The following is a 16262-nucleotide window of genomic DNA, read 5'->3' as shown; positions in this document are numbered from 1 at the left end:
CCATAACATAAACTACTCACACATAGACCAGGGGCCTGTACCATGAAGGTAGCTGAACAAACTCGGGGTTACAGGATAAGTTTTGAGTTGACAAAACCAAACCGATGCAATCAGGCTTTATTGGTACCATGATGCAGCTCATCAACTTTCTCTGTCAACTCAGGCTTTGATCCTCAAGCTATGATTACTCCACGCGCGCGTGCACATTAAAGAGTGACGTCGACACTGAACAACCAATCGCGGGTCGCGATTTTTCCGCGGAGGAGCAAGAGATAATCATTCATAATTACGATGAATTTAAATATGTATTTCAAGCTCGAAACAATACGGTTTCTGCGGCCAAAGCAAGAGAAGACTGTTGGAGAAAGATTGCTTATTGTTAATGTGTAAGTTAAACAAATACGTTCTATATTTATGTAAAATTATGTATGTATGTGGAGCCTATATGTAATATAGCCTATAGCCTATTTTTATAATATATAAAAATGTGCATGTACCGGTACTAAGAAAAATTTATATTCATTGATTTTTAGATGCAACCCCAACTCCAAATGTTCTTGGCTGTAGATAAAGACAAAATATAAAAATATAATTCAAAGTGGTGAGTATTTACCACAACCTTTTATTACTTTTGTGAGCATTTTATCACAAACACTTGTTTGCAGAAAACAGAAATAAATAATTAAATTCAGAAAACCAGATACACTGGCGGAGGAGTTGGCTCTAAGTATAGGCAATAAGGGACGGCTGATTATGGATGGGATTACAGGTGCTGTACAATCTGACCCTGGTGCTGGCTCCTCTAAGCAAGTAACACTGGGTACGTGTGCAATACATTACTACTTTTTTTTAAGTTGTAAATATGGCTGACTGTATGTTCTGCAGTAGAGGGAAATACAGTGTCCCTGTTGAAGCCAGCACACACACAGTCTCCCACACAGAGGTCAGTATGCAGCAGACAGAACACCAAACATAACCTGCTTTACAACAGTTATGCTTTACATTGGCCTATTTTTATTTATTAGGGTGGAGGAAATGAAGACACTCTGTCTGTGTGTTCTCAGCTGTTGCTGATGTGAATGCACTGGGCTTTTTATTGTGGCAAACATTTGAATGTGTGGCATAAAAAAGGGACTGGCCCTTACACATCTCTTTTATTGTAGGATTTTTCACAACCTGCCCCAGAAACTGAGGCCTGTACCTCAATTGGCTTCAGACAAAATCAAACAGCTGGATAAAACTGATCTCAGTATGTATATAGTTGTGTATATATTTGTGTATATATTTGTGTATATAGTTGTGTATATAGTTGTGTGTATATATATATATATATATATATATATATATATATATATATATATATATATATATATATATATATATATATATATATATATATATATATATTGAACTTATTTAACCAAGTAACACTTTAGTATGAATATTTATTAATGCAACTTTCTCTTGCTCTCTCTCTTTCTCCCTCCCATCCCACAAAACCAATAAAACAGTGTGAGACATATCTGCAGTTTCAGTGTGCTTTTATTAAGTGTAATATTGTATGGTGATTGCATCTACATCTGCACCAGCTGGGTGGTCAAGTGTGATCGGGTCAGTTTCATCGGGGAGAAGCTGGTTTTGTGGTGTTTCTCGCTCCGTTCTACTGGTGGCTATATTGTGCAGAATGGCACATGCAGCCACTATCTGTGATGCCCGCTCTGGTGACTCTTAAGCGCCGAACAGTGTGCCTTTAGGAGGCCAAAGGTCATCTCTATCTTTACTCTGGTTTTACTGAGGGCCACACTGAAGCGGTGCTGTGGCCCTGTCTGAGGGTCATGATAGGGGGTTATTGGGTATGTTTTTCTAGCTCCGTTCAAATTAACAGTGTTTTGTATTGTACCAAATTTAATTTGCTTTCCTCAAAGTGCTGACACAACACAGAATCATGGAACATTCGTGAGACAAGCACTGGAGCCAGGCCATTTGGCATCCAAACTTGATCATATGTTCATGACCACAAGTCGTCTGCAGATGAAATGTTTAGTAGATCATTGTTATATCTGTTAATGTTACTATTAATTTAAAGATTCATCTCACAGAAAAAAATCTCACATATTCACATGATCTCTACCAGAACATTATGGCTGTGATAGGACTTCCTATTAACATAATCTGCCTCATGTTCCCCTAGAGCAGTGGAGATTGGAGCAATAGACTGCATACATGTTGCAATGACTTGGTGTCACAGTGTTGGGTTTGTGTTCCCCGGTTGACCACTAGATGTCCTCCTTCCCCACGGTGTCTGTCACAATTCTGAACTGCATTCCCCACAATCCTTGTCTGTACCTAACACTGTTTATTGCACTCAGCTGTTCCCCGTCATCATTGTTCCCAGCTGTTCCTTGTTTCATTGTTAGTTCTGTGTGTATATAACCCTGTCTGTTTTAGTATGTGTCACGGAGTCCTTGTATTATATCACGCCACTTCCGTTCCCTGTGTTTCCTGTTCCTGTTTATGTTCTTGTTTCTTGGATTGATTATTTGGATTTTGACCTCTGCCTGGACTGGATACGATTTTGGATTTGCCCAATAAAATATCTTTACTGCATTTGGATCTTCCCTTTTCCCTTTCCTTGGTGTGTGGATCGTGACAGAAGGACTCCGTCACAGTATAGATCCAGCAGTATGGGGTTTCGTATCCTTCCCCCCAAGACGGAGAATGAGAGGAGGGGACGGGTCCAAAACTTAATGGACCTACGCCAGCAGGGCCAGCCGGTGGGATGTCTGGCCCAAAAGTTTTGGACCCTCTCTAGAGGGTTGGGGTACAATGACACGGCATTGAAGGAATTTTTCAATGTCTGTCTGGATGACCCATTGCCTGGGTGGGAGATAAAGGGGCTGGAGATCCTGGATTTTTGGGGATTTACCAGCTATCTTCAGCATCGGAGCCAGTGGGATACTCCAGTCCCGCCTCCGGTGGTCCCAGTTCCGGTGGTCCCAGTTCCGGTGGTCCCAGTTCCGGTGGTCCCGAGTCTGGTGGTCCCGAAACGAAGGAGGAGAAGGAAGACTCCCTCCGTGACTGTCCCGGTGGTCCCAGTGCCGGTGGTCCCAAATCCGGTGGTCCCAGTTCAGGTGGTCCCGAGTCCGGTGGTCCCGAGTCCGGTGGCTCATAACACTGAGACCATCCCGGAGGTGACTACCGTCCCTGAAGCACCACCCAGGCGTCTTGTTCTGCCTGCGCCGCCCAGGCGTCTTGCTCTGCCCGCACCACCTAGGCGTCTTGCTCTGCCCGCACCACCTAGGCTTCTTGCTCTGCCCGCGCCGCCCAGGCGTCTTGCTCTGCCCGCGCTGCCCAGGCGTCCTGCTCTGCCGGCCCCGCCCGAGCTGCTTGCACTGCCTGAGCCAACCCAGCGATCCATCACTTCTGCTACTCCAGAGACTGTTCACGTCACGTCTGCCGATCCAGAGACTGTTCACGTCACGGCCGCAGAGCCAGTGTCTTCAGACAAGATGGCCGACGCCGAGCCTGTTCACGTCGCGTCTGCCGAGCCTGTGTCTTCGGACAAGATGGCCGCCGCCGAGCCGGTGTCTGTTCCTGAGCCGGTGGTGTCTGTTCCTGAGCCGGTGATGTCTGTTCCAGTCCCTGAGCCGGTGGTGTCTGTTTCTGAGCCGGTGGTGTCTGTTCCAGAGTCGGTGGTGTCTGTTCCAGTTCCTGAGCCGGTGGTGTCTGTTCCAGAGTCGGTGGTGTCTGTTCCAGTCCCTGAGCCGGTGGTGTCTGTTCCTGAGCCGGTGGTGTCTGTTCCTGAGCCGGTGGTGTCTGTTCCAGAGTCGGTGGTGTCTGTTCCTGAGCCGGAGCCAGTGTCTGTTCCTGAGCCGGAGCCAGTGTCTGTTCCTGAGCCGGAGCCAGTGTCTGTTCCTGAGCCGGAGCCAGTGTCTGTTCCTGAGCCGGAGCCAGTGTCTGTTCCTGAGCCGGAGCCAGTGTCTGTTCCTGAGCCGGAGCCAGTGTCTGTTCCTGAGCCGGAGCCAGTGTCTGTTCCTGAGCCGGAGCCAGTGTCTGTTCCTGAGCCGGAGCCAGTGTCTGTTCCTGAGCCGGAGCCAGTGTCTGTTCCTGAGCCGGAGCCAGTGTCTGTTCCTGAGCCGTTGGTGCCAGTTCCAGTGCCCGAGCCGTTGGTGCCAGTTCCACCGCCCGAGCCGTTGGTGCCAGTTCCACCGCCCGAGCCGTTGGTGCCAGTTCCACCGCCCGAGCCGTTGGTGCCAGTTCCACCGCCCGAGCCGTTGGTGCCAGTTCCACCGCCCGAGGGGTCGTCTCTGCCGTGGGCGCCCGATGAACAGTCCGCTCCGCCCGATGAACAGTCCGCTCCGCCTTGGCCACCTGAAGGGTCGTCTCCGCCCTGGCCGCCCGAGGGAGAGTCTCCGCCCTGGCCGCCCGACGGAAAGTCTCCGCCCTGGCCGCCCGACGGAAAGTCTCCGCCCTGGCCGCCCGACGGAAAGTCTCCGCCCTGGCCGCCCGACGGAAAGTCTCCGCCCTGGCCGCCCGACGGAAAGTCTCCGCCCTGGCCGCCCCACGGAAAGTCTCCGCCCTGGCCGCCCCACGGAAAGTCTCCGCCCTGGCCGCCCGACGGAAAGTCTCCGCCCGAGGGAAAGTCTCCGCCCTGGCCGCCCGAGGGAAAGTCTCCGCCCTGGCCGCCCGAGGGAAAGTCTCCGCCCTGGCCGCCCGATGGGTCGTCTGCTTCGCCCTGGCCGCCCGATGGACTCTCTGCTTCACCCCGGTCGCCAGCTAAGTTGTCAGCCCCTGTTCCTGTTCCCCTCCATGGACCTGGCCCCCCATCCCTCCCCCTGATCCTCCACCATTCCACCTCCCGCCTGGACTCTTGTTTTGTTGTATTTGTCGTCTTGGAGCGTCTGGTAGCCGCTCCGTAGAGGGGGGGTTATGTCACAGTGTTGGGTTTGTGTTCCCCGGTTGACCACTAGATGTCCTCCTTCCCCACGGTGTCTGTCACAATTCTGAACTGCATTCCCCACAATCCTTGTCTGTACCTAACACTGTTTATTGCACTCAGCTGTTCCCCGTCATCATTGTTCCCAGCTGTTCCTTGTTTCATTGTTAGTTCTGTGTGTATATAACCCTGTCTGTTTTAGTATGTGTCACGGAGTCCTTGTATTATATCACGCCACTTCCGTTCCCTGTGTTTCCTGTTCCTGTTTATGTTCTTGTTTCTTGGATTGATTATTTGGATTTTGACCTCTGCCTGGACTGGATACGATTTTGGATTTGCCCAATAAAATATCTTTACTGCATTTGGATCTTCCCTTTTCCCTTTCCTTGGTGTGTGGATCGTGACACTTGGGAATCCTATCATAAGATTAACAGAAGAATAATAAAAAAAGATTCAAAATAATTCTTAACATGTATTATATTGTATAGTACACTTGTGAAATTTGCTTAAAAAAAGTGTTCATGTGATGTCACCCTATCAATATATCTTACTGGCAATTTTATAAAAGCCCTCTTTTATGGACATGGTCGATAAATGTCCGGGGAACACTAATGAAACAGAGCGAGGACCACCTTGCGAATGGTTTGACAAACCGTGTTTTCTCCTAGCTTCTGTGCGTCACCCACTGTGCAAGAATGTAGCACTACCACTTGCAAAAAAAAAAAAAAAAAAAAAAAAAAAAACGCAACGCAATACCATTTGCGGTACAGTAAGTGCATGAATTCGACGTGTTAAATTCTTTATGCGCGGCTCAAGAAGTTCGCAAAGATAAGAAATTCCTTCCGCGGAAAACCTGTATCTTTCATACAAGTAGCCTAACTATCAGTTAAGGCAAGGGGATTTTGTCTAGCTAAAAACTCTTTCTCTACGAAGTGCTCGTCAAACAATTTGCGCTGAGATGTCCACCGGATTTGGAAGAAAAGGTGAAGTCATTGCAACAGACACTTGGAATAAGTTACGTCACCTATATGTTTCTTTGCTCTCAGCTGATTGGTCAAACTTCAGTCTGAGATCTTGAATCCAGAACATAACCTGCCCCGGAGCAGGTTAGCCGTGTAGCGTAAGATACCATGGCAACGAACACCGATTAAAGCCGAGCTACTTTCATAGTACCTAAAACCCAGGGTTGGCAGAAACTAAGCTGAAACATAGCTGGCTAGCCACCTAATCCAGCTTCATGGTACAGGCCCAAGAACTGAGGATGAACTGAATGAGACAAGTAGTATAAATAAACATGGAACTTAAAGACAGACAGCTGAAAGTAATCAGTAACCAATGAGATTAACTAGGAGGTAATTAAACTGAAGCATATGAAACAAACACACAGGAAAGTTGGATGCCAATCGCCATTAAAACAAAAACAAAAAAAGAGCGAGAAGAAAGAAACACACAGGAATGAAATTAACACAAAACACAACATAATCCTGACAGTTTTTAAAGCCAAGTGAACATTTTAAGTCTCCCTAATTCTAATTGTTTTTTATGTTTATTTGCTTACTTTAGTTGTGGACCAGCGCACCACGATGCTGCAGGCGGAGCCACGGGCTCATCACGACCAGGAGGAAGTGGCTCCCAGCAGGTCTGCGATGTGCCCTCACCACTGAGAGGAGATAGTGGTGACATAGTGGTGACACCACTGAGAGGAGATAGTGGTGGGATCGATTGCTCCTGTCTGCCTCGCTGCCTGCTGTGAGTGTGTTTGTTTGCTTCGGTGCTGTAAGCTCCGTCTTAGCCTTATATTTCTTTGTTTTGAACCATCATTTTACTACCATTTCTAGTTGTTTATACTACTACATTTTACCCAACATATCAGATTAACCTGACATCGCTAGCTTTTGTTATTAGTACTACTAGCACAAAACGCTAGTAATTCGCTAGCCTGCTAATGCGCCACCCGTGCGCTCAGCTATGAGTAAGAATGAGTAAGAAGTAAGAATCAGTCAACAAACACGGTGAGTAATGTCTTGTCCTGTTATTGTCACCTGCACTTCATGTCACATGTTTAGCATAGCCTTCTCTGTCGACAATATAGGATTTATATGTGATAAATGTAAGGAGACAGTTAGGTTGACAGAGAAGATTTCAGAATTAGAAACACGCATCCAAACTTTAATTGAGGATAGTAAGAGTGCTAGAGCTTCAGATGTTTTGGATGCGCATAGCATAGTGAACACTTTACATGAGTCGGTTCTGGCTGAAGTAGAGCCTTTGCAGCCGGGCAAATGGGTGACAGTGAGGGATCGCTCTAGTCGCGGATCTAAAAACCACTCTTCCGTTCCGATTACCATAACAAATCGATTTGCCCTGCTCAGTGAAACACCCACTGAGAATGATTGTGCCCTAGTTATTGGCGATTCTACACTCTCAGAAAAAAAGGTACACGGTGGTACAAATAATGTTCCTCAAAGAATAGTTTTGTACCTTTTCAATAATAGTAGGCTACCTTTAATGGTACAGGAAAGACCACTGATGATACTGTTTGGTACCTGTTAAGGTACAATTGAAATGAAGGTACATAATTGTTCTCACATCAAGGGTACAGTGATGGACCAAATTACTGTTTCATTCATGATTGGTTGCTGTGTTCAATATTTGGCATAGCAACAAGACACTGATTGGACGAAATCGCTTCAGCCACGGAATTTTCCGAACTGACAGCGGGAAGCATGCAGCCATTACACGGCTGCGCACGGTCGAGATTATTTTATCAAACTTGAAGACGAAATTTAAAGGTGAGTTCTGATAATTTATGTATATATTTAGTTCACAAGTAAAAAATATAAATGTTTCAGCCACTTAACGTTAATTTAGCGAGTTAAATTAGCTTTGCTCCAAATGCTTTTTAGCCATTTGACTTGTAACTTAAGTTAGCTAACGTTAGGCTATAACGTTAACGTTACACTTTTTAATGTTTTTTTAATGCAGTTAACTTATTGACTATTATTAAGTCATCACGTGTACAATATATGGCGTTTGTTCTCCATTATCCACTATAACGTTAACTGTTAAATGTTAACTTTGCTATTTAGGAAACATGAAACTGATTGCCCAAGGTTGCTGCTGCTGCAGCCGTTACTGCATTTTCAAATAGACCGGAGAGCGGGAACTTCGCGAAGCAGATTACGAGCACGGAGCACCACCACAACCCTCTTTATCGTCAGAAGAACTTTAGTGGCTGGACTCGAATTATAAGACGAAGAGAAGAGGAAATTCAAAGGTGGGTTTTGTTTATGTTTAACCAAATAAACTGTATAAAACGTTACAGCTACATGATAATAGCGAGTGTAAATAGCTTAACGTTAATACGAATCCAGTCAATGATAGCCGTCTGTATATCGTTATATTTTAAAGCAATTGAGTTTCTGTGTCGTAAGTTCACATTTAAAACATTATTGTTGTAAATGAATGTTCAACCAGAGGTGCCATGCTGGTGTAGGCTACTTTAGTCCACAATACTGTGAGTTAACGTTATGCGGTTTTGAAACAACGTGATTGAACGCCAGCGCACGTGCGCAGATAAAATATTTGATCGCTCCTTCTGTGTTTAAATTAATGCGATTACCTGATTCTGTCCTAAGTCAGCTAACTGTTAATGTGTCTGTGATTTTTAGATCATGATGGGTAAACTGTCAGTGCTGCTCTCACTGTCTGATCACACATCTGAAAGTCTTCCTGCGTCCCCTTCAGTGGCGTAGCCACGAGGGGGCCTGGGTGGGCCTAGGCCCCCTCATTTATATGTCCGGCCCCCTCAGATTTCTGATGGCTTAAAATAAAATAATAAAAATAAGAAATTATTGATGTGTTAGTCTAACTGATAGATTGACCGGTCAAAATACTGCGCGGTAAAATGCGGCTGTTTTCAAACTTGATTTGACTTGTTGTGCATTACCTACGCTGTCATCTTCGCGTGAGAGTTCATGCGGTGAATGGCAGCGTTGTGCAAAGTACAATATTACGCACGGAAAGATGAGCGAGAAGGAGAAAAGCTATCTACATCTGAGTTTGCTTCAGCTTACTACAAGACGACAGCGAGTGAAGCGGCTAGGAGACAGAAACGTATATTTCATCACAGGATGCACAGGAATAGCGGTGAGACTTCGACTCAGATCGGCACAATGCGCAATGACTTGTTTGCAATTGATGAACCGCCTTCACAACCAGTGAATGACCACATTTCCTGTATAGCCTATATCTGTTGTATATGAAGAGTTTGGTTTCAAAACGCGATAAATTCATTATGATTAATTTTGAGTAATAATGTGTTTTCTTTACCAAGAGAGTGGAAAGATTAAAACCACTATTTTTTGTTTCAAACTTTCACATAGCATATTTAGGTTATAATAACATAACAATTTCAAATCCATATTTTGATTTTCAAATATTTATTATAAAAAAGGATTAGTTTCCCCCCAAAATGCAATAAATTCATGACACTTTTTCCCCAAAATGCAATTAATCCATTGAATCAATATAAAAGTTATTTTTCATATTTTAACTGTTGAAATACACAACAAAGTAAGTTGATCCACATATGACAGCCTCTGAACTTGGTCAATACTAATCTTATATAACTTACAGGCACTGGACTAAAAATAGCCGACATTAAAATCACCATCGCTAAGAAATACCTCCTGAACTTTTTTTTACGGCGATCAGCTGTAAAATGGCTTGGTCCTGCTCGGTTTTTTTTGTTGACTTTGAGTAAAACAATTGAAAGTTTTCAAAAGATCCCCTGGGGTTAAAGTGTCAGCGTGACAGAAGTTTGATGCTGTCGTGTGAGAACAAGCAACAGTCTTTTTCCTCCTCCCTCAGTCATCTTCTTAATCTCCTCAAGTAGCCTAAATGATTAGATTTCAATGGCTTACGTTTCTTCCCCACCACAGGGTCACCAATGCCGTCAAAATTATTATTATTATTTATTTTTTATTTTTTAGTGGATCACAAAGTAGAAGGAAAACTGGGATGCCGGGTTTATTCAAAGCGCCACCGTTGCGGTTTAGAAAGCGTGGAATGGTGCGCTGACTGCGCGGATAGCATTTTATGTAAAATTAAAAATGGACTTTTCAACACCGACCAGATAGCCTACAATACAGATTTTTGGGGGAACTAAAAAAAAATATATAGCCTACATATTTAACGTTTATCGCGTTTTGGAACCAAACTCTTATTTGCGGAGTAAGATGACATCATTGACACTTTTTATAATCGCCCTTGTAGGCCTACTTCATGTAAAAGATAATAATCGCCGAGCTATGTCGTAGGCTGCTATAGCCTAGGCTATATATATAGGCTATACTGTATATATATACTGTATATTAGTTGCCCCCTCATTTTAAGTTGGGCCCCCCCAAAAATAAAATTCTGGCTACGCCCCTGGTCTCAGCTGTGACTGAGGCAAGTATCAGTACAATGTGTTATTTGAGTTTCTTAATCTTATGATATTCTCTTTTCTGATGAGGTTGAATTTATATTTCTAAGACAAAATGTTTGCCATAATGACAGAGTGATGTCAATCTTGATAAAGCACAGTAACTGCACTTCAAATTAACTATTTGAAGATTTCTGTCACTTAACTGAAAGTATATTCCCTTAAAACCCTGACACTCACAAAGTATGGTAGCATACAGGTACCAAATGTCAATATGATATGTAACGTGCAAAATGGCAATGTATTTCTGTATTACATTTTCTTTAATATGTGCAACATCTGGAGCAAAAAAAATATTCAAAATCAATAAAATAATAATTTGCATTACTAAACTAGCTTTAACATAAAATTAAAACGTACATTTGAAAATTTTATAAGTTCAAAAATAAAAAAAGAAATGTATTACAGAAATGAGATGTTTAAAATGTTCAAGCAAATATTATAGCAAAATAATAATTTAGGTTATTTTTCCTAGTTGCTTTTAAACTCAAAGTTAAGCACTTGATGCAATGATCGTCTCGGAATATGGAGCTATTCTTGTGCCAATAAAAATGAACGTAGCTTTTCAAGAAACTAATGAAAATATAAATTGAAACTAAATAAATTATCTCTAAAACTGAAAAAGAATAAATCGCAGGCAAATTTTTTGACTTCGTTTTTAATACACTGCATGTTTTGCTAACTATTTCTCATATTTCAATCGCTGATCTGAACTTACAAATGCGCTTCCAGAGTTTTCATTTAGGCTTCTGAAGTTTTCGTTTTCACTCCCAGAGTTTTCGTTCGCCGTTCTGACACATTTCTCTCGTGGGGGCGGGGCTAGTAGCAGTGTGTTCTCATTGGTTACTGAGCTTTTGATTGATAGCTTCGTGACCTGGAAGTGAAGACGTCAGTGGTGTGTTTATGTGTGGATGTGAGCGTCTGTAATCGCAGCTTTCTATTTCATTTTAGTGATAAGTTATGTTTGTTTTTTTATTTTATCTGTATTTACCTGCTGCTACTACTTAGTTACTACTACTTACTACTACTCACAAGAGATCTATTCAGTCTATTCAGGTGTAATTGCACATTAAAGTACTGTCTGTATATAATACTTAAAATATTGTAGTGTCCAATGTTTTCGGAGAATATTTGTTTATTCCTGATGATTATTTTGCATGTTAGGCTCTGATTAGGTTCAGCTGTTACAATTTAAAGAGAATATTAGCAAACGTGTGTGATATATTCAGCCGTCAAGAAAGTCAAACTTCAACCAGGTAATCAAGGTTGGCATTTGGCAACCATGGCCATCACACTACTCATTGTTAGCATGATATACGTTTACACCATCAAAATTAATGATCACTTAAATAAGAGGAATTTAAACAAAATGAAAATTACAGTCGTGGCCTGCTGTCAGATACAGACCTCAAAGGGCATTTCATTACATATGTCACACAAAGAATGTTCTTATTGCCATTTTTTTAAATTGATAATTATATTTAGTTATTTCATTTAATTAACATTTTCATTTAATTTAAATATATTTTAACAATCATCAACCGTTTCAATCGTGACTTATACAACCAGTTAAATTAATGTAATTGAAAATATGAATTCCAATAAATGTACATTCTTTATTGTCACTAAAGCATATACACAAGTATCAGAGTGAAGGTCTTGGATGCAATTATGCTGTGACTGGAAAGACCAGAATCCACAAAACATTAACTGCATAATATACATGCAATGCACAGTATTCTCATGATATACATTACTATACAAAATGCACAATTACAAATACACATTTTAAAAATTAATATACATTTTAAATGTTGCAATGATTCTTTAAACAGTTCCTGTTGCAGTTCAAGTAACAAAGCAGTGACTGGACACAAGCAGAACAAGGATTGTCCACCCAAAACATGAGCATTCTCTCATCATTTAGGCTACTCTTCCTTCATGCCATCCCAGATGTATATGACTTTCTTCTTCATATAAACATAGACAAAGATATTTAAGGAAATAATCCATCTCTGTGAGTCCATAATACAAGTGGATTGTAACCAATGTACGTATGATTTTTAATAGTTAAAACAGTTTACATTATTATTATTATTTTATCTAGCGTATTGTTTGACTTCAGAAGGCATTGATTCATCCACTGAGGTCGCATGGATTACCGTCATGCTCACTGTGTGTGATTTTTAAAGCGTCTTTAGGACTCGCAGAGATGGATTACTTTCCTTACAATCTTAATTCATGTTTATCTGTAGAAAGAAAGTAAAATGCATCTGGACAGCATGAGGGTGAGTAAAATAAGAGAGAATTGTATTTTTGGGTGAACTATCCCCTCAACATTCATATGCTATTGGTATGCTAATCCAAGATTAGCATAGTTTAATAAGAATAAAGTGAAACCTCTTGTGTACTTGCGAACTATGTTTGTTTTAATCTAGAGGAAATTTAAATATTTGCTATATTAAAATAAATCAGGTGACTGAAGATCAAGATCCCAGTTATTCAAAGGTGATGTGTCTGAACAAAGTGAGATTATTGTCTGACAGGGACAGTGGATCTCTGGTACTATCACTCCATCAGCATCACTCTGTGTCAGCATCAGTTTTATGGAAAAGTTGCTCCACTCCCTGGAAAATGAGAGAAGAAATGTATTATAATCTAACAATACAAACTGCTTTGAACTCCCCATACAGTAACAATTTGCAGACTTAAAATATTTATTATATATACAGTATATTTAAGGGATTTTACAGTACTAAATATTTACCTCGGAGTCAAGCAGCATTTATCATCTGTAATACTGCTGTGTAACCAGTAGATGGCTGTATAGCCCTATATATAAACATATGGATGTGTATTCCCTAGTAGCTGGATGTTTTCAGTCATAATTACTTGCATGTATTAAGTTTTTAATGTGGACATATATTTATTATTAAAGACTATTAAAGATTTAACATTTGTCAAATAAATGTTCATTTGAAGTGCACTTTTTTTCATTATTATTAGTCAGATATGGACACAGAAAAAGCATTTTGTTACTCATACTAGCTACATATAATAGCTTTATTAGTCATCTTTATCACACAAAAGTAATCAGAATAAATACTGCAACCAGGGCGATACTTCAAAATAATTGAGTGTTTACATATTACGAACAGAGACGTGGTCAAGTCGTGTCTCTCCTCTTTCAAAAACTCTGCATCGCAAATTAATCAGAAATTGAGGAATTCAGGTTTAAATAGCTTTATTGGCATGGTAAAAAAGGCTTTACATTGCCAAAGTTGAATCAGGCAGTGATTGACAGCACTCTGGTCCTATGGCATCGGTCATTGACTGATACAGTACAGATAGGCTACTGTACAGTACTCTAGCTCAAAGTTGTTTGGGGTGGCTGGGGGGAAATATGATCTAATCGAAGCAAATATGATCTAATCGAAGACTGTAACCGAATGTAGATAAACAAGTCATGTAATGATTGGGCTAACAGTTAAATCAAGACAACACAGCTCAGCTGTATAATGTTATGGGCTCTCACTGAGCTCTAATGCCTCTCCACCTGAAAAAAGCCAGTACTGTATTATAAATAGTATTAGTATAGTATATAAAAAAAAAAAATCAGACTTACCACGAGTAGGCTTATCCAGTAACGTTATCCTCCTGATATAGCGACGATGACTAATGATAAATATCATTCGTCTGTACTATTCCTTCTATAAGAGATCATCTCAACAATATAGTGTAGCAGCAAATAAATACAGATATAAACTTAATATCGCTAAAATGAAATAGAAAGCTGCGATTACAGAGCTCACATCCACACATAAACACACCACTGACGTCTTCACTTCCAGGTCACGAAGCTATCAATCAAAAGCTCAGTAACCAATGAGAACACACTGCTACTAGCCCCGCCCCCACGAGAGAAATGTGTCAGAACGGCGAACGAAAACTCTGGGAGTGAAAACGAAAACTTCAGAAGCCTAAATGAAAACTCTGGAAGCGCATTTGTAAGTTCAGATCAGCGATTGAAATATGAGAAATAGTTAGCAAAACATGCAGTGTATTAAAAACGAAGTCAAAAAATTTGCCTGCGATTTATTCTTTTTCAGTTTTAGAGATAATTTATTTAGTTTCAATTTATATTTTCATTAGTTTCTTGAAAAGCTACGTTCATTTTTATTGGCACAAGAATAGCTCCATATCGGAATCCTTTTTTTAAATCCAGATTGAATTTTGCCACATTCATCGCGGGTATTTAATAAAAATGCAATCATAAGTGTCCTAACTGTGAGTGTAAATGCAATTAAGAAAAATAGCATTTAAATTATCATTTTGCTACAATTTTAGGTTGAACATGTTAAAGGGTTAGTTCACCCCAAAATTAAAATACTTTCATCAATTACTCCTCAATTACGAGCTTTATGACCCCCCATAGACAGCTAACTACCACTTTGACGCTATAAAGTGATTGTAAAACTAATCCATATGAATTGAGTGTTTTAGTCTAAATTTTCTGCTTCCTTTATGATGAACAGGTTGAATTTAGGCTTTTATTCATCAATTCACATCAAATACAGTAAAAGGAAGCTCTAGCATGTTCACTTGACATGCAAAAACAAATGAGGTTAATTCTCGTGTGTTGCGCAGCACGTTTGAGAAAGAGGTTTGTTCTCACGTGTCAAGCATGTTTGATTAAGCTTCTGAAATCTGTTCATCATATAAAGCGATCATGTCTCTTCAGAAAATTTGAACTACGGTAAACTGCTCGATTCAAATGGATTGGCCTTCGATCTCTTTATGAACTTTTTGAAGCATCAAAGTTTTAGTTGCATGGACTGTCAATGGGGGGACAGAAAGCTCTCAGATTTCATTAAAAAGATCTTCATTTGTGTTTCAAAGATGAACGAAAGTCTTACAGGTTTGGAACAACATGAGAGTGAATAATTATTGACAGAGTTTTTTAATTTTGTGTGAATTATGCATTTAAACATCTCTAATCATTTTTGTAATATTTTTAAATTATGTTAAAACAAAGTGTAGGAGATGGCTAATTTAATTATATTATTGAATTTAAATTGTCACCTTGCTCCAAACATTGCACATATGGTATGGAAAATTTAAATTTAAATAAGAAATACATTGCCATTTTATATATTACATTGCCATTTTGCATAATAAATTACAAAATGTCTTTTGATACCTGTATGCTACCATAATAAAGAGATCGTAAAATAATTTGAATGAGCAGTTTAGTTCAAGTTTTTCTGTAGAGATACAATAATTTTATATGATGAACAGATTTAATTTAGGCTTTTATTCACATATAAATATTCATCTATTCACACATCAGTTGCAGTAAACGGAAGCTCAAGCATGTTTGCTAGACGTGCGAAACCCATGATGTTCATTCTCGTGTGTTTTGCAGCACGTTTGAGCTTCCGCAAGTGCGGTTGAGCTTCTGTTTGTTCAATGTTTAAATGTGAGTAAAATCCTAAATTTAATCTGTTTATTATGACCGCCGCTAGCGTAGCTAGCGAAAGCGGTCATATAGGGATTGTCAAAGTTTTTTTTTTTTTTTTTCCCGTCACCTTACTGAATTTTTCGTCAACGATACCAGGGACACCGAAGCACCGGGGAACATGAAATTTGGTGGGCATGTAGCCCCACTAGACTTCTAAGGAAAAATTTCATTTGGTACCCGGGGGCCACTCCCCCCCCGCGCTGGGCCCCCCCAAACCCAAAAAAATGCAGTTTTTCCTAAATAACTACCTGAACCGTGGCACCGAGGATGAAGACATTTTTATGGTATGTTGGTCTACTAGACTTTTACGGAAAAAT

General features: G+C 40.7%; 1 protein-coding gene across 1 annotated transcript in view; it reads right to left on the bottom strand.

Moving 5' to 3' along the window:
• LOC308703514 (uncharacterized protein) overlaps positions 1-16262 on the bottom strand; it is a 146496-nt gene that overhangs the window by 47403 nt on the left and 82831 nt on the right. The window lies entirely within an intron of this gene.

Source organism: Scardinius erythrophthalmus, assembly GCF_964197995.2.
Source record: "Scardinius erythrophthalmus genome assembly, chromosome: 15".
NCBI classification, from domain to species: Eukaryota; Metazoa; Chordata; class Actinopteri; order Cypriniformes; family Leuciscidae; genus Scardinius; species Scardinius erythrophthalmus.
This window is presented reverse-complemented; position numbering and strand designations above follow the sequence as displayed.